Raw genomic sequence first — 18392 nt, 5'->3', positions numbered from 1 at the left:
GATCAAATCTAGTCATCAATTCATATTAATACACTCTCTACTTCATAATCTGAATCTTGGCTTTGAACCTAAACACCACGGGTCATAAAAATCCCAGACACCAGGAAATAAACTTGCTGTTTTCCCAGATAGGAATCAAGCAATATGCCTCATTCACACTTTAAGTTAGAAAACGTTGCTGCAATGACAGGTTCTAGAAAAAAAAAATCAGTAAAAATACAAATGGCTATTACCAACAGATAACACAAATAATATACCTCCTTTAGTGCCAGATGGAAACAAAATCAAAATTAAAAATTGTCAGGGCCTTGCAAAACACACACACACACACACACATACACACACACACACACACACACACACACACTCAAAAGTTCACCAGTTACTTACTGGGGCAGTTCTGTCGCATATTCCTCACATCAGCACCCCTGCCTGTCCAGCTGCCAAGTGCCGGAGCATGCCTCAAGCAGCTGTTTCCTCCAAGCTGGGGCTCTGTGTCTTAACCAGTCACATGCGCCTCCTGATAAATACTGCCGCCTGTGCCAGGAGGTCAGAAACTGAAGATCATTATTCTCCTAATTCGCAAACCTCGTAACCCCTGAGCTGGCTCAGCCGTTTGATTAGCACGCAGGGCAGTACATTCCACAGTTTGTTTTCTTTTAGTGGCAAACCCCAAACATCTGATAAGTCACCCTGGAGGGTAGGTCACTGCAAGTGGAAAGTTGAAGGGGGTGGGGTAAGGGGTGGGGTGGAGAGGCTGGCAGTCCCTGTGCTCTGTTGTCTCTCTCAGACTTTTCACCGGGGCTCTAGAACAGCAAGGAAGGAACCACAGACTGGCACAGCAGGTGGAAACGGTGCAGCGTCCCAGGTGCCGCCGGAGCACATCAAAGTACTGCTCCATCTTGGTTTCATTTTCTCAGCATCCTGGGCTCAGTTTGGTGGAAGAGCTGTAACAAGGCAGCCTGTTCTGAGGAAGGCAGACTAACGATCTAAGAATATTTAATTTCAAAGGCCAGGGCTACTGCACCAAGGGACAGTGAGGGGCAGATGTGTGAGGGTTAATGAAGGCTATCAAATGCGGCTTCGTGTAGACGGCCATTGGAAATGACTTCAGGTGGCTTAAAACCAAAACTCTGCACACTCTTGTTATCGGTTCGATTGTATCAACGTTTGGGGGCACAGCAGAACTGTTGAGGTGATCAGCCAGGGAATCAGAAATGATCCCCAAATTTACAAGCCGGTTTATAGATGTGCTGCTGCCCCCTTTGGTGCAAGGAAGTTGAACCAACCTGCTGTTTCCTGCGCTGCTGACAAATCTGGGTGTCTAGTTGAATTCATACTTCTCACCTTAGCAGGTTTTCCCACCCCGTCCTCTTCATCCTGCTCTTCAAGGCAAGCCTGTGGACTATCTGACTTTGGGTAGCACCTGACTTCTTGGTATAGTAAGAATGACACTTTCTAAGATCAGAGCCCAAGCAGGGTAGAAAGGAGTATGACAGGGAGTCAGCTCACTGAGCAGAATGAACATCCAAAAAAGATTTTAAAAGGTTAAAATGCCCCAGGGGATTTTTGAACCATAATGAGCCTGTTAAAACTGTCAACCTTGATTTTTAATAAGTGAGATCTTACTCAATAGAGGAGCTTGATGGGAAATCTTTCATATGTGGGTTTTGTCTCATAATTATTTACAGAATTAATCAAACCAGAAGTTTCCCTCTGTACAGAGGATAGTGTTTTTCCAGAATAACAAAGATCAAAACCCCTCAGTCTTGTCATTTTTTCAGGGGACTAATTTGCTACCAATATGTGAATGCCCAAAGTGTAAATAGAAAAATTTTTTGCAAGCTTCAAAACATAATCCCTTTTTAAGGGTTCGTGGTAATAAACTACAGATATCAAAATACAGTGTGCTAAAATGTGTCACCTTCATAAACCTTTCTCCTCATGTGACAATCATTAATCAGACACAGAAAAGTTGGCTTATTAAAGATGTGAAATGTTATTTTGATTTATTTATTGAAAACTTTTGTGATCTTATGGCATCCATCAATCACTTTATTTGTAACTGACGGTGTTAATTATTCTGATGCACTGTTGTATACGACACAGTTAATGAGACAGAGACTTCTGGAAAACCCTTCAAAAAACAGTCTCAGGGCGCCTAGGTGGCTCAATCAGTTAAGCACACAACTCAGCTCAGGTCATGATCTCACAGTTCATGAGTTCAGGCCCTGCATCGGGCTGGCTGCTGTCAGGACAGAGCCCGATTCAGATCCTCTGTCCCTCCCCCGTCCCTCCCTCACTCACGTTCTCTTTCTCTCAAAAATAAATAAAACATTAAAAAAAGGAGAGAGAGAGAGAGAAAAAAAAAAGCCTCAAGAAAGGCAAGCATAGAAATTCTCTCATTTCTATGAGAAGTGATGGATCCCAAATCATACATATGAAGTGAACTGTCAATGCAGAGCAAGACCCTGGACCCTTCTGCCAGCATCCAGGAGTATAACTGAGGTCCACAAAGATACTCAGGCTTGCAAAGAAATAGTCCCAAATGCCTATAGGTACCAATCATCTTCAACTCAAAAAAGTGCCCTCCTCCCATCAAAGGCCCTCCACCCTCAGGCTATGTGTCTCACCCTGGGACTCCTACCAGCTCAGTAGCCTTTTGCCAACAATCATGCCTTCTCTCCCAGTCCACTTGCCTTCCTCATGAGCTAAATATGCACATGTTACTTTTGTGTCTTAAAAACCATCTTTTTTGATCCTTTGTTCCCTTCATTGCTGCCCTAACCCACTCATTCCTTTCACAGCTAAGCTTCTGGAGAAACACTTCATGCTCCCATCATCTTCACAACCCATTTAAGTTGAGATCTGCCTACAGTCTGGCTTCCTTCCCCAACTTTACTGAAACTGCGTTCCCCAAGTCACCAAAGACTGATGCTACTGGACACATTTTTGCTTTTATCTTACTTGACCTCTCAGCTGCCCTTGACCTAAGTGACCAAGAATTCCTTAATGTGTCCTCTTGTGCCTTCTGCAAACTTTCATTTCTACCTCCTGCAGCCTCCTATGTGGAATCCTCTACTTGCTGCCCTCACATGTGAAAATCCCCTCTGTTCTTCCTGTTTCTTAACAGCTTTTATATGTCTTAATTTATTACTGAAGGACCACAGTGGTTTCCTAATTAGTTGTCTTGCCTCCAAAAGTCTGTCTCTGACCTCACCTAATGAATTTATTCTTTTACAGTTTTGTACTGAAAGCCTCTCAAAATCCACAGTAGAATCGTAGGCATCTTTGTATTCCCGGAACCCATGATAGGGTTGAAGTCCCTCTTTTGTAAATTCTGTTACCATTGCATTTCTTTGTGTTAAATTCGGTCTTAATGTATCTATATCCCATCCAAACTTTGACAACCTTAAAGAAAGCTAGAAAGCTTGTGACTTATTCATTTTATATCGTGCAGTGCCTAATAGGATGCCTGACTCTTGTAGGAGACAAAAAGCTGAGACCATGCTGAATGAATACAAGAATGATTAAAGAGAAAGATCTTCTGTTTATTCCTCTTGGAAAAGATATAAGAAAAGTTTACAAAAACTAATTTTATTTTAGGCCACCAAAAAATCCTAAGTAATTTGCCCCCAAAAGAAACAATTTTCACATTATTCTATGACCAGACTGGAATAAAACTATAATATAATTGCAAAAGTATAAGTCAAAAAAGTTTAGAAAAATTATATAACTCTTCTTTTAAAAAAAAATCATTGATTGGAGGGGTGCCTGGGTGGCTCAGTTGGTTAAGTATACAACTTCAGCTCAGATCATGATCTCGTGGTTGGTGGGTTTGAACCCCTAATCGGGCTCTGTGCTGACAGCTCAGAGCCTGGAGCCTACTTCAAATTCTTTGTGTGTGTGTCTCTCTATCTGTACTTCCCCTGCTTGTGCTCTCTCTCGCTCTCAAAGATAAATAAACATTAAAAAAAAAAAACAGAAAGATCATTGGGAAGAAATCAAAAAGGCAATTACAAAATGCTTAGAAGTTTTCAGTAATGAGAATACCACATACCAAATATTTTAAGTAGAGCCAAAAGAGTTAATTAGAGGCAAACTGACTCAAAAAGTTGGAAAACAACAGATCAATAATCATGGAACAATGTAAAAGGTATTGAGACATTGTTTCCAAGGAAAGTTTTTAGTCCAAATTACTTACACAGTCAAGGTCTCCCTGAGTTTCAAGCCACAGATAATTTCCTGGCTGTATAAAATGTCCAAATAGACAAAAGTAACAGAATGCTTAAATAATACCCCTGATATAAAAACAGACAAACTGATTAATAATGGAAACCACCGACTAACTGCATGTGTAAACATAGTTTACCCTAGAGTTGTAAAAAATCTCAATAGTTAAGACTGCATTAGCATGATGACATGATGGGAAAAAATCTTTGAATCAGCACAGTAGGTACTCTTGAAAAGTTGTGTGAGGGGTGCCTGAGTGTCTCAGTTGGTTAGGCATCCAACTTCAGCTCAGGTCATGATCTCACAGTTCGTGAGTTCGAGCCCTGCGTCGGGCTCTGTGCTGACAGCTCAGAGCCCGGTGCCTGCTTCAGACTGTGTCTCCCCCTCCCTCTGCCCTTCCCATGCTCATGCTCTGTCTCTTTCTGTCTCTCAGTAATAAATAAATGTTTAAAAAAATGTCTTTTTAAAGAAAAGTTATTTGATAAAGTTCAGTATCAGTTTTTTAAAATTTATAAAATGGAGTTAGGACAATTTTTCCTGGCATGATCAAGATTATCCCAAACCAACACAGGCATCGTACCTAATGGTATAGTACTAGAGGTATTAACCTTAAAACCAGAAACAAGGAAAGGGTGCTCACTGTCACTACCATCATTCTGGAAATTCAAGCCATTGCAACTAGACAAAAACAAAACCAAACCAAAACAAAACTAAACTAAACTAAAGAACTATGAGAAAGCAACAGACAAAATTATCTAACTTGCATATGTTACAATCCTTTACTTGATAGAATCAACTTTTTAAGATGTTTTAAATAATTAGGGGCACCTGGGTGGCTGAGTCAGTTAAGCATCCAACTTCAGCTCAGGTCATGATCTCGCGGTTTGTGGGTTTGAGCCCCGCATCGAGTTCTGTGCTGACAGCTCAGAGCCTGGAGCCTGCTTCAGATTCTGTCTCCCTCTCTCTCTGCCCCTCCCCTGCTCATGCTATCTCAAAAATTTTTTAAAAATATTAAAAAAATAAAATGTTTATTTGTTAAATGTGATATTTAAACCCAGTGGGAAACGAATGGATTATATAATAGCTGGTTGAATGGTTAAGTATCAGGAAAAATTAAAGATGCAATAATTACCTCACACCATATACAAAGTAAATGCCTGGTGGGCAAATGAGCTAAATGTGAAAATAAGACCACACACAAACTTGAAGAAAATCAAGTGACTGTTTTTATAATCTTAAAATTATTTTAACACTGATTAAATACTTTCATCATGAAAATTGTTTTAATTATAATCACAAAAGCCAAACCCATTTTTAAAAGTTTTAAATATTTAAATAAATAAAATGTAAAATTTATGTATGTCAAAAATAACCCTATTATAAATAAAATTAAATCACAAATGACAGAATGAGATTAAAGAATGAAACCTGTATGGTAAAGGGTTAATGGCCCTAACATATAAATAGTCTTTATACTTGGCAAAGACTATAATAAAGACTTCACAAGTAAAGAAATATATTTGGGCACCTGATGGCTCAGTCAGTTAAGCATCCAACATTAGCTCAGGTCATGATCTCTTGGTTCATGGGTTCAAGTCTCGTGTTAGGCTCTACACTGACAGTGCAGAGCCTGCTTGAGATTCTCTCTCTCTCTCTCTCTCTCTCTCTCTCTCACACACACACACACACACACACACACACACCCTCACTGCCCTTACCCACTCGTGCTTTCCTTCTCTCTCAAAATAAATAAATGTTTTAAAAAAGAATGTTTACAAGAAATATAAGTGACCAGTATAAAATTCAGCTTCCTAAAAAGGAGTACAAGTTTAAAAAATAATAGGATACTAATTATTATTTCTAAACATGACAAAGATAAAAAAGTTGATAATTCCCAGTGCTGGCAGGAGGTTTTGGAAAATGGCACCTTCATACTCTGGGGGCAAGAGTATATAAATTGGTAAAAGCTGTATGAAAGACAATTTTGTGATGTGTAGCAAAAGCTTTTTAAAAAATGTATACCCTGGGGTGCCTGGGTGACTCAATTGGTTGAGTGGCCGACTTCGGCTCAGGTCATGATCTCACAGTTCATGGGTTCAAGCCCTGCATCGGGGTCTATGCTGATAGCTCAGAGCCTGGAGCCTGTTTCAGATCCTGTGTCTCCCCCTCTCTCTGACCCTCCCCTGCTCACACTGACTCTCTCTCTCAGAAATAAACAAAAACACATTAAAAAAAGAATATATTAAAAAATAAGAAAAATAATAAAATATGTATACCCTTTAATTCATCAGCCCGTCTTAGAAATATATCCCAAGAAAATTATATTAATTTTCACATGTGCAGAAATGTTTCTCACAGCATCATTTATACTAGTGAAAAATTAGAAAGTCTATGTACCAAAAGCAGTTGAATCAATTACTGTACATTGGAAAGATTTAGCACTACACAATCATTATAGAGTAATGTTATTGTGTATTGACACAAAAACATATTCAGCATAGACTGAGTGGAAAACACAAGTTTTAAAACAGTTTATTCAGTATGATCTCATTTTTCTAAAAAAAATGTGAACATATGTAAAAGTCTGAAATATTATACACAGGACATTTGAACCACACAGGAGTGAGCGGTGCTGACCCCCCACACAAAAATCCTTATTTAACTTTTGACTGCCCCAAACCTTAATGACTAATAGGCTTCTATTGACTGGAAGCCTTTCCCATAACATAAACAGCCAATTTACACATAATTTGTATTGTAGATGTATTTATACTGTATTCTTACACTAAAGTAAGCTAGGGAAAATGCTCTTAAGAAAATAATAAAGAAAATACATTTAGAGTGCTGTATTTATTGATAAAAACCCACATGCAAGGGGGTTCAACCCCATGTTCAAAAGTCAACTGTGTATCAAGTTTTTGATGATCATCTTTGGGAACTGGGGTCAGTGTTCTCCTCCTCCCTTTGTGCTTATCACTTTTTTCCCTACTGTTTCTGCTATAAATGTGTATCAGTTGTTCATTTTTAATTTTTTTTAAATTGATTCATTATTTTGAGACCAAAATAGACAGAACATGAGTGGGGGAGAGGCTGAGAGAGAGGGAGACACAGAATCCGAAGCAGGCTCCATGCTCTGAGCTGTCAGCACAGAGCCTGACGTCGGGCTGGAACCCACAGACCTCAAGGTCATGACCTGAGCCAAAGTCCAATGTTTAACTGATTAAGTCACCCAGTTTTAAATGAGATCTTGATTTTATATATAAAGAAATGTACAACCATACTTAAATGCCTTAATTATCTCCACAAACAGGAGAAAGCCATTGTCAAGAAATGGGATCAAGAAAAAATGACCCAGAGCTGCAAAGCTTAACCATCCATTAATAAAACTATACATTTCTTCCCAACCAAGTCTCAATTCTCTATCCTCTGGTCCTGGACCCAATGTTTGATAGCAAATCACTGGAAGTGGTGGAAAGACCAGGTTCAAAGGATGCAGGAAGCGGAAAGAAGTATGGTGTCGCTCGAGCACCTTGGATTCCGTCTCTCAGTGATTCCCTGATGGGCCTATATGAGGTATTCCCTTAGGTAGAAGTTCCTAAATGGTATCCATCCCATGCACACACGGCCAGAGAGCAGGAACATCTTCTGCCAGCTAGTCCCCTGGCAAAGCTGCCCATCTATCTATACAAATGTGCCAAATCCCAAACAAGCTGCTCCAAATGGGTGACACACCACCTGCTGGTCAATTTGAGTTACTAAGGCCATATTGCTCCCCCGCAACCCCCCCCCCACCTCTTTTTCCTTTTAGGGGACCATATACACAACATCACTTTCTTATTTCTAAGTTTAGTAAATTCTACCTGGTCATCTCTTTCTTAGATATATGCACTTTTGGGATTCCTTCTCTCTTCTTTTTTCTTTTAACATTTGTCTAAGTATCATGGGGAATTTTCTCTCTCACTCTTGTTCTTCCCCTTTTCTTTCCCTTGAGCCAAAATAAATACCCAGACACATGAGTTATCATAAGAATTGTACTCGTTAGATGCCTGTAACAAAGGGAAAGAAAATGTGGAAAAATCAGAGTGGAGAGTTTTAGTCTCTAAAGCCCTTAAACAAAGCAAATCATTGTCAACAAATGAAAACATTTAGTGTCTGTGTTCAAAGTGCATTGCATTTAAGATTCCACCAAAATACACAAGAAAAATCTCTACTCTCAAAGGTTATAATCTCTCTGGGAGAAAAGGGGAACATGCAGAAAGTTATATATAAGGATTAATTATCATATGTCATAACAATTAGTGTCTATTAATACTGTAACATATTATACCAATGTAGTATTAATATATAGCAAGCTAACATCTGTGCACAATACTCAATGAATTCTCACAATAAAGCTCTAAGAACATGCTATTATTACCCCTGATGATGACCTTTGGTGAGATTAACTAGCCTGCCCACAACAGTGAGCAGCAGAGAAAGAGACAGAGAGGGAGAGAGAGAAATGTGGATGCAAAAGAACCCAGGTCCATCTGACTCCAAACCCTCCCCATTTACCACCACCCCCATCCCCCACCCCTCACCCCCCAAATGATTTAGGAGCCATAGAAATTTTCATAGACTAGCTCATCCTTCTCTAATTAAACCTGCTTACACTCACATACAATAACCGAGTGAATTGTGTTGTGCTTTGGGGTTTAATTATTGGCATTACAACAGTAGTTGTACTTTATCGATTTACAAGTGAACCTTTTGAACACAAGCCATTCAGAAATTGGAGACTGGCTGCATAGAAATAAAAAGGAAATTGAATAAGGAGGGCAGCCTCCACCAGAAACTGCTCCCACACCCCCGTCTTAGCACCCTGCCCCCTTCTTCAGCATCTCTGGAGAAATCCCCAAATTTCTGGGCAAACCAGCCCAAGTTAAAAATGCACTTCTACATTTGGTCTCTTTCTTTTTCCTATATTTTATCTCTCTTCTTTCTTCCTTTTTGTAAAATTTCATTTGTGTTTTTAAAACCCCATTAGAGTTGTGTTCACTTAATCTAATTTATTTACATTTACCTTACGGTAGATTTTTTCCATCTAATCACCTTAGACAAGGCTAGCTTTCTAGCTGAAGCTGGATTCAGTAAGCAGGAGAAGGAAAGGTTAGCACCCACAACTCAAATCAAAGCATAACTGCTTCCATGACAAACTTTTCAAGTAGTTTTATTTCTAAACCGTGATTTGACAACAACTATTCATCTTTGAGGCTCTTACCCCTATAAACCACAGAGTAGGGGTCAAGCTGAAATCTAAACCTTCCGAAATGCCACCGCTGCTTCCAGAATTGTTTTAGTTCTTAAAGAAGTTGCTTAGAGGAAAAAAAAATTCCTAAGGCTGCCTCTGTGTTTGTTTTTCTGAGAATTTAGTGTAGGGAAAATAATAGAAGGACAATTTCAGATTCATAATTTCCTTTCTATTCAAGTTTCAGCATCATTGCTATTTCAAAGCAGAAAATACAAAGCTGATTTAGGGAAAATGAGACCAAAAAATTAAATTTTTTTCTTCTTGAAATATGTGAGCTAAATACATGGTGCAGGCACAATTTGATCTTTGCAGGAATCAGAGGAGAGGCACAGTTAGGAGGTCCAAACCCTCTTTTTCTCAACTCGAGGCACCTCCCTAGCCCCCTCTCTCCACCCTCCATTCTCGGAGTCTGCTAAACCGTACTGGGTTCATACCATAGCTCACGAGCCTTGGAAGGAGGATAATGCTCAGTGTATGAAGGAAGAAATTTATACACCATGGTGGTGATTACAAAATAGCCATATTATTTTTATACTAAATCCATCCCCAACACTGTGTGTGCAGGCATCCAACATTTTGAAAGTTCAAATTATGCCACTTCACTTTTACGAAAGAGCTACATTAGCACCTGTTTTTGCTAACCAACAGAAATCAAAAAAAGGTGAAAAGCGAAAATAGTGTTCAGCATTTGGCACTGCGCCCTTACAGAGTCAGTGCCAAGCAGGGTGGCATAAGATTGGCACTGCCCAGCTCCTTCCCCGGGAACTACCTCTAGCATCTCAGCATCAAGCTGCCATGGCTTTGACCTGTCTCTGTGAGCATCTGCTTTTTCTCGATTTGTTTTGTGCATCCATCAGTAAGATGTGGTATCAGAAAAGCCTAAGAGGTTATTTTTGGAATGTGGGAAAGTTCAAAAAGTTTTCCATATAAATTAGTGGTAACTGCTTTGTTGCTTTATGCCATTTTTGGCTTACAAAAGGTTTCATAGGAATGCTCTACTTTCGAATAGCTGGGGAAGCCTGTAACTCTAAACAATGTCAATGTTCTATGTAATCACTTCCGCTCCTCACTTTAGCGCATTATCCAAACCCAGCTAGCTAACTGCAAGTCCTGTTTTCCAGTCCTTTGTGCCAAACTACTTGCTCACGTTTTAATCCAACCGTCACCACCTCTAGGTTATAAATCTGTGAGGACCGAGCTTCTAAGCTCATTTCCATATCCTTTCCTAAAGTTTTCATTCCCTTTATCACACACTCGATTAAACATCACCATGATTTACTTACACTGTGTGCTCAAACTCTAGGCTGCATTCTGGGGTTACTTACTTTTGTGTATAGAAAGCCTTTGGATAAGATGTTCTTCATGACTGCCTGGGAGCACACAAAGTGACCACAGACAGAGCAGGAGCCCACTGAGTAATGAGAATCTAAAATTACTGCAACCGGATTTTCTCATTTGTAGATCAGAGGGGGTAAACTGAGAAAGCACCTTGAGAAGCACAAACAAAAGTGGTAGGAAAATTTCCAGTTTTCCTTCATGTTTTAATTAAACAGGAACTTTTTGTTCTCAGGGCTCATCTTTATGATTGCTATTCTTATTAGTGAAAGCAGTAGATCAACATACGTTGCACTAAAAGTCTCTAATTGAGGAGCAGGTGGAGAGGAGGGGTCAGAACAGAGAGGCGGGTGTTGCTTCTTTATAACCACAGGAAGAACGAACTCTGGAAAGCTTCTTGGCTCATGGAGGTAAATACATTGTAGTGACAAGTCAAATCCATGGGAGCTTCGGCTAAAATAGCTAAAAAATATCAGCCTTCATGATGATGATTTGATAGGTATTTGAGTACCTATAAATTCTTCAGTATCTGTTCTAATGGTCAGAATAATGACATTATCACATAGAAGAATTGTCTTGTTTCCCTTTGCAAAAATTCTAAAATATTTACATTTAAAAAGCAATTTGCTCATTGTAGCAAATCAAATGATACAGAGATAGACATAAAGAAAATTATAGTAACTTCTCTCTGATCCACTCCCATCTTGCCAAGAAAACACATGAAAAATGTATCTCTACATATATACATGTATGGGGTTCTATGCTTTCTATTAAAAAAACAATTTGTATTTGATCTTTCCCCTTAATGTATCATGATCATGTATATTGGCTCCAAGGTCAAGAATATCATTTAATTTATACCCTTTAATAGCTGCATACTTCTCCACAGTGTGGTTATATCATATTTTATTCATCCTACTAATGAGCATTCAAGATGGTCCAAGTTCTGTGTTTCCCTAAGCAATGGTGCACTAAACATCCCTGCATGTATATCTTTAGGATCTGGTACTTTTAATTCCAAAGTATAGATATCCAAAAGTGGGATTATTTGGTTTGCAAAATTATTCATTTTACTGTACACTTTCAGCAATTTTCCAAAAATGGATCTAAAGTTAATACAAAGGTCCATGGCCTTAATAAGGCCTTATAAAAGACCTCATTAAGTGTCAACTTTAGAGGATCAAGATTTCAATCTTAAAAGCACTAAAAATTCCTTTCAAAATTATATCCCACCAGGTATATTAGCTAAATCATTTATGTTGGAGATGCTTGCTTTTCACAAATAATAATATTTTTTAAAACCAAAAATGTCTTGGGGTGCCTGGGAGTCTCAGGCAGTTAGGCATGCAACTTGGGCTCAGGTCCTGATGTCACAGTCCGTGGGTTTGAGCCCTGCATCGGGCTCTGTGCTGACAGCTCAAAGCCTGTAGCCTGCTTCAGATCCTGTGTCTCCCTCTCTCTCTTCCTCCCCTGCTTGTTCTCTCTCTCTCTCTCTTTCTCAAAAATAAACATTAAAAAACCATACATGAGTGAATGTGAACCAATAAGTTATGAAGAACAAAAATGTTCACGTTGGACTAAAAACATTTCAGTGTACTTTCAAAGAGCACGGTGGTGCTACTGGGAAAGAGGATCAGTCAAAACCTCACTTGTTTCTGTTTTATTCTCTGGACTGTGGCCTGAGTAAGTGAAGAGCCAGCCTTTCCCTACACCAGCTCCATGAGACAGGAATGGGGCTCACAGTCCATACCCAAGGAGAGGAGTGCCCATGGTTTACAACCACACTCCTCCTGGCGGGAGTTGGTTTTCTAAAACCACGTCTTCAAAATTATATGGTTTTGCCATGTCATTTGGTTTGGGACTTTGGCTTGAGAGGTTGAACTATATTTTTCTATGTTCTTAATAACAGCACATATATTCCACATTATTGTTAATGAATATGGCTATGCCAGCCAACTCATTCTAAGACGCAAGCAACCAAGCATAGAGTTCCCTGCCTTAAGAAAAGACAAAATAGGTTATAATCAACATAAGTAGAGAGAACTTTGTTCACATTACCAAAGCATTCTTTGTTTTAGAAAGCCACTCACTGTAGGATTACAAGAAACGTGTGCACTCTTGGTGCATTAAAAATGGCATTCGACCAATCTAAACTCAACTCATATTATTCAAGAGCACATTTATTAAGTAAAATAAACATGAGTCCAGTTTTGGACCCAACTTACTGGCCCAGATGGTCTGTGTCCTTTCCTTCGGATCAAAAAAGTGGGCAAGCGATTCCTAGCTGCCTGTGATGGACAGGCTATTTCACAACTGCCCCCCTCCCCACGAGGGCTTAAAGTAACCTGCTAAAAATAGCCCTTCAGCTCTCACATTAGTGTCCTCAGCTGAAGGGCCAGGTGAAAATATAAATTGCTTGAAATATGTTCTGCATTCTAATTCCATAGAACTACTGTCAGCTGAAAATCCCCACTAATCCTCCTGACAATTCCAACATTAACAACCTTTTTCTTTTTTAACCATTTTTCCAAACTAATAGGAGAAGCAGTGAGTTGAGTGTTGAGGATGTTGACACACTGGAGCACTGGGAAGGCAGGATTTTCATGCCTTAATTAGCCACTCACCAGCTGAGTTAGCTTAACCCTTTAAGTATAAAATTCCTCGATTATGAAAAGGAAAGGATAATACCCAACTCAAAAGGTGGCTATGGCAGTTGGGACTAATGCACTGTATTTCAGGGTTTTTTCCTATAAAATATTCAACAAGTGCACAAAGGTATATGTTAGGACAAATTCCATGAGACACCTGTAATCACAACAAGAAAAGAAAAAAGAGCCTAAAAGTAAAGAGAGGATCAAAATAGTCGCAATGCTATTAATTCAATGCTATATATGTCGTGCAGCCATGAAATACATGAAATGGGAAGATGGCTTGGCGGTAAGGAGTGAAAAAAAGCAAGCTGCAAAAAGCACTGTGCATAAATGACTATTATTTTAGCCTCTCAAACCCCTCCACTATGTATTTAGCTCCATTTTTATCACAGTCATGTATGCTTTCAAATGCGTAGAAAATATCTGCAGTGACGAGCAATAAACGTATATCCATTCTGAAGAAAACAAAGGGTCGCAAGAGTTATGAGCCTTCCCTTTGTCACACTATTCATTTTTGACAAGCACATTTATTTACAATAAACCTGTACTGTTTTTATAATTAAAAATTAAAGACAATAAAAAAAGCAATGGAAACTAAGTACTGTAAAGCATTTGGCACAACAACCAGGTGGCTTTGAGGAACGGTAATTATCACAGTTACTTTTGTCCAGAAGCCACAGAACTTTTAAGCAAAAGACACTGAAAACTAGAAGACCTTGGTCACACACAGCCTGTTAAGGCTAACATGTAAACTGGATCTATTTTTTAAGTGGCCGTGTGTGGATCTTGATGGTGGTGATGGCGTCAAGGGTGTATGCATATGTCAAGACATCGAGCTGTATCCTGTGACGCACCTTTTATTCTATGCCAATTATCCCTTGACAAAACTGCTTAAAAGAGAAAAACTAGAGCTAAAATCTTCATCAGTGATAAGACGGCTGATGGGAGAATGCAATCAAAATGCAAGGTTTGCAAGGGCTCTGTGCTATGCAGAAGAAGATGTCAATATGGAGATATTAACTTTAGACTCTGTTACATCAAATAATATCTTTTACGTGCACCCAGTTATAAGAAAAAAACACAGAGGACCTAACTTCCAAAGCCCTAGGGGGGGGAGAAACTGCAATAAGGAAAATGTGAAAGATCCAAAAGAAGCAGGAGAGGAGAGAAAAAGAATGGTAAACCGAATAAAAAACAGCATTATTACCTCAGTAACCACAATCAGTACAGACTGTCTGAACTCATTATTAAAATACAAAGACTATTACTAAATAACTAGCAAAAGGATGGATCCATTTTTAATCAATTTGGCTTCACGGGTTTGTGTGTGTGTGTGTGTGTGTGTGTGCGCGCGCGCGTGTGCAGCCTTGTGCACAGAAAACAGGATCAGATAGCTTTCCTCAACCCAATCTCTTTTAATCGCTTTTCTGAAGCTCTAAAATTAATGGGAGGAAAGTTCTTTATACCAAAAAAACAAAACAAAACAAAACAAAGAGAACAGGCTTGGTCANTAATCAATTTGGCTTCACGGGTTTGTGTGTGTGTGTGTGTGTGTGTGTGCGCGCGCGCGTGTGCAGCCTTGTGCACAGAAAACAGGATCAGATAGCTTTCCTCAACCCAATCTCTTTTAATCGCTTTTCTGAAGCTCTAAAATTAATGGGAGGAAAGTTCTTTATACCAAAAAAAACAAAACAAAACAAAGAGAACAGGCTTGGTCGGGAGGGCAGTTGGTAGGGGAGGTGGAAGGGACCCAGAGAGGACTGACAAATACAAAGAGTGTTTCCCCCCAAAAACATCAGCAGAGGGTTAATGAAAAGCACAGGGAGCTGTCTAGCCGACACCAAATGGAGCCGCCCTTCCTGCCTACGGTGCTCCCTTCCAGCCAGCATGGAGCACACATCCAGAACATCTAGCTCCTCTTCCTGAGAGGTGGTCTGAAGGTAAAGAGGCCTTCTCTGCCTGGAGGAGCTAGCACTCTTCTGAGAAATGTGGACTAAACACAGCCAGGCCAGACGGGACAATTCATCCATTCTTGCATGGAATCTGCAAAACTGAGTAGATGGTTCTAATCAATCTTATCTGGAAAACAGATGGAAAATTCTTCCCAAAAGTTAATTCTTTAGTCTTATTCCAAAAGGAGGCCACGTGGCTCCTCTGGCTGTGGGCGCTTGGCAGCACTCTCCAAGCCTCTACTGATTTGACACGTGTTGGGGTTGCCGCCCAGGCAGTCGTGGGGGAGACCCTAGGTGACTAGGGGCAGTCAGTCGTATAGTCCCCTGACTATGAATGGCGCCTTCACATGTCCTCCCCATCCCAAATATCCAGGAATCTGTGATTTTGGCCTGATCACTGGGGTGCTAACATACAAATCCAATCAGACTAAGAATCTAAAGACAAGATTTCTCCCACCAGCTCTGTCTGCCTTAGTCTAGTTGAGGGAGAGTGAGTGAATCAACCACATTACCATTAGGAGTTCCCCTTCATCATCAATAAAGCAAGAGTGACAGTATCCATTTAATGGGTTTTTCTGGAAAGCTAATGAAATGAAGTACTTGGAAACCCCATAATATATTATAGAAATGCAAAGTTTATATTGGTAAGACAGCTTTAAGCCCTCATAGGACCTTTGCCTCTATAACATCATTGCCTATAGGGGAGGCTGAGGAGTTTCAGCTGACACCTCCGACAATGTCTGCCTACCACGCCCACTCTCAGCGCCAACCTCATCTGCCCTTCCACCTTGGGAACTTCTTTGGTATTTGGGGCAAAGTTCATTGTCCAAGGATGGGCATGTGATCCAAACTGCAGCAGTCTTAGTATCCCTCTTGCTTTGGCCACATTTGAGTGCTTCAGGGGTGAACATCTGATTCAGGCAGATGATTCCCTAACCTATGAGTCACTTCCCCATGCTTTTCAGACATGGAGCCAGAACATCTTTTTCTGTCACTAAGTCTTAAGATACAAAGCCTAGAATTTATTAACAACCGCATTTTCTACTTTGGCTATGACATTCTAGGATCTAAGTGGGAGTAGAGGTCTGGTGTCAATTTTCAATTAATCTCTAGTTTTTAAAAAATTTTAAACATTTATTTTTGAGAGAGAAAGAGAGAGAGAGAGCAAACAGGGAAAGGGTAGAGATAGAGGGGGACAGAGGATCAGAAGCAGGCTCAGTGCCGAAAGCAGAGAGCTCCATGTGAGGCTCAAACCCACGAACCATGAGATCGTGACTTGAGCCAAAGTCTGATCAGAGCCAAAGTCGGATACTTAACCAACTGAGCCACCCAGACACCCCTCTAGTTTTTTGTTTTTTTTTTTCAAAATGTTTTTATTTATTTCTAGGAGAGAGACAGTGTGAGCAGGGGAGGGTCAGAGAGAGAGGGAGTCACAGACTGAAACAGGCTCCAGGCTCCGAGCTGGCAGTCAGCACAGAGCCCGACGCAGGGCCCGAACCCACGAACCGCGAGATCATGACCTAAGCGAAAGTCGGACGCTTAACCGACTAAGCCACCCAGGCGCCCCACACCCCTCTAGTTTTAAATGTAAAATTCATGCCTTCAGCTGGACCCCATCCAAAGACCAGTGTCCCCAGTCTACACACCCCATGTTCTAACTTCTTGAGAGAATAAACCTCCAGAACCCTGCTACAATGCAAGAGAGGGTAATTCCCAACTGTGTAAAGTAGGGGCGAGGATCTGGGAACCTAACTGCTTTTTAGGAAGATTTTCAACCAATCTTCTTCGTGTTAGCCTCATCTTCACCTACAGTTTCAGGGGTATCTAGTGTCACTAATTCCTGGATCTTCGAAGGGTTCTCCAGGACAAATTGGAATGATTTTCTGATTTCTATTGTTGAGTTAGTAGTCAACTGTCCTTTTCCAGCTTTCAAAATATTGTCACTGTGCATTTGTGACTTAAAACAAACAAGCAAATAAACCCCAACCCCTCTGATCTCATTTGAATGGGATCTCAGAGTAAAAGGTTTGTGGTATACCCTTATTTAACTGAAAACTCAGGGTCTTTACAATACAGTCATCACTCTTTATAATATGCAACCCTCTTTGGCGGTCCCTGGGGGCCAGGCCTAACCCAGGCTCTCTATCTTGGCCACCCTTCCCAGTCTTATGCTCAAAATTAATCTTCTTCCCAGACAACTGCCTTAAGTCCCAGAATTATATACATAAACCAACTTAGAAAAGCACAGACAACCCAACTTTATGTCAAGGTATCAGAGGTACTGACTTGCTCCCATTTGGAATAGTTATGGTGACTTATGTTTCTTTGTATGTGTGTGATTTCAAAACTCATGTATGTTCACCACAATTTGCAAAGTACAGAAAAGCACAAAGAAGAAAAATAAGATCACCTGTAAGCACACCATTCTGAAACTTGTACTTTCATGTATATGTATGATAACCTGCAGAAAGATGGTGTCCAATGGTCCTTGCATGACTTATACTTTAAGGAATTTATAATTAAGTTGATGAGAGAAGAAACTCCTGGCAAGTTACCTAAAGAGACATAAAATGACTGAATAAATGAAAGAAATATCACCAAACAGCATGTGATTGAATACATTAGATAGACAGCATGTTACAGCATTTCTGAAGAGGGCAATGTCACTGAAGACTGATGATGGCTTCATCAAAGATGGCAGATGTGTGCTGCATCTGGAAGCCTACAGGATTCGAATTAAGAGAAAGAAGGGGGGTGTGGTGGTACCCTAGCTGCCTATATTAGCACAGGCAAATCCAATGAGAGGGAAAACTACATGACATGTTTAGGCAAAGTTAGGAGACACATTGCTGGCTAGAGCCTGGCAGAGAGAAGTAAGAAAATAAAATAAAATGCTCTATTACACCCAAAGGCCAGATGTGTAAGAGATGA

The 18392-nt window shown here is 40.1% G+C and overlaps 1 protein-coding gene across 6 annotated transcripts in view; it reads right to left on the bottom strand.

Moving 5' to 3' along the window:
* Positions 1–18392, bottom strand: part of RASGRP3 (RAS guanyl releasing protein 3) — a 104822-nt gene that overhangs the window by 74464 nt on the left and 11966 nt on the right. For 4 of the 6 annotated variants that reach the window (XM_077772772.1, XM_077772776.1, XM_077772777.1 and 1 more), the window contains exon 1: positions 391–534. The exons of the other annotated variants lie outside the window; for them this stretch is intronic. The gene's annotated coding sequence lies outside the window, so the exon portion shown is untranslated. Of the gene's footprint in view, positions 1–390; positions 535–18392 lie in introns of those variants that run through there. 6 annotated transcript variants of the gene reach the window in all.

Source organism: Crocuta crocuta, unplaced genomic scaffold, assembly GCF_008692635.1.
Source record: "Crocuta crocuta isolate KB4526 unplaced genomic scaffold, BGI_CrCroc_1.0 scaffold363, whole genome shotgun sequence".
Classification (NCBI taxonomy): Eukaryota; Metazoa; Chordata; class Mammalia; order Carnivora; family Hyaenidae; genus Crocuta; species Crocuta crocuta.
Note: the sequence above shows the minus strand (reverse complement) of the source record. Positions and strands in the feature narration are given on the sequence as shown.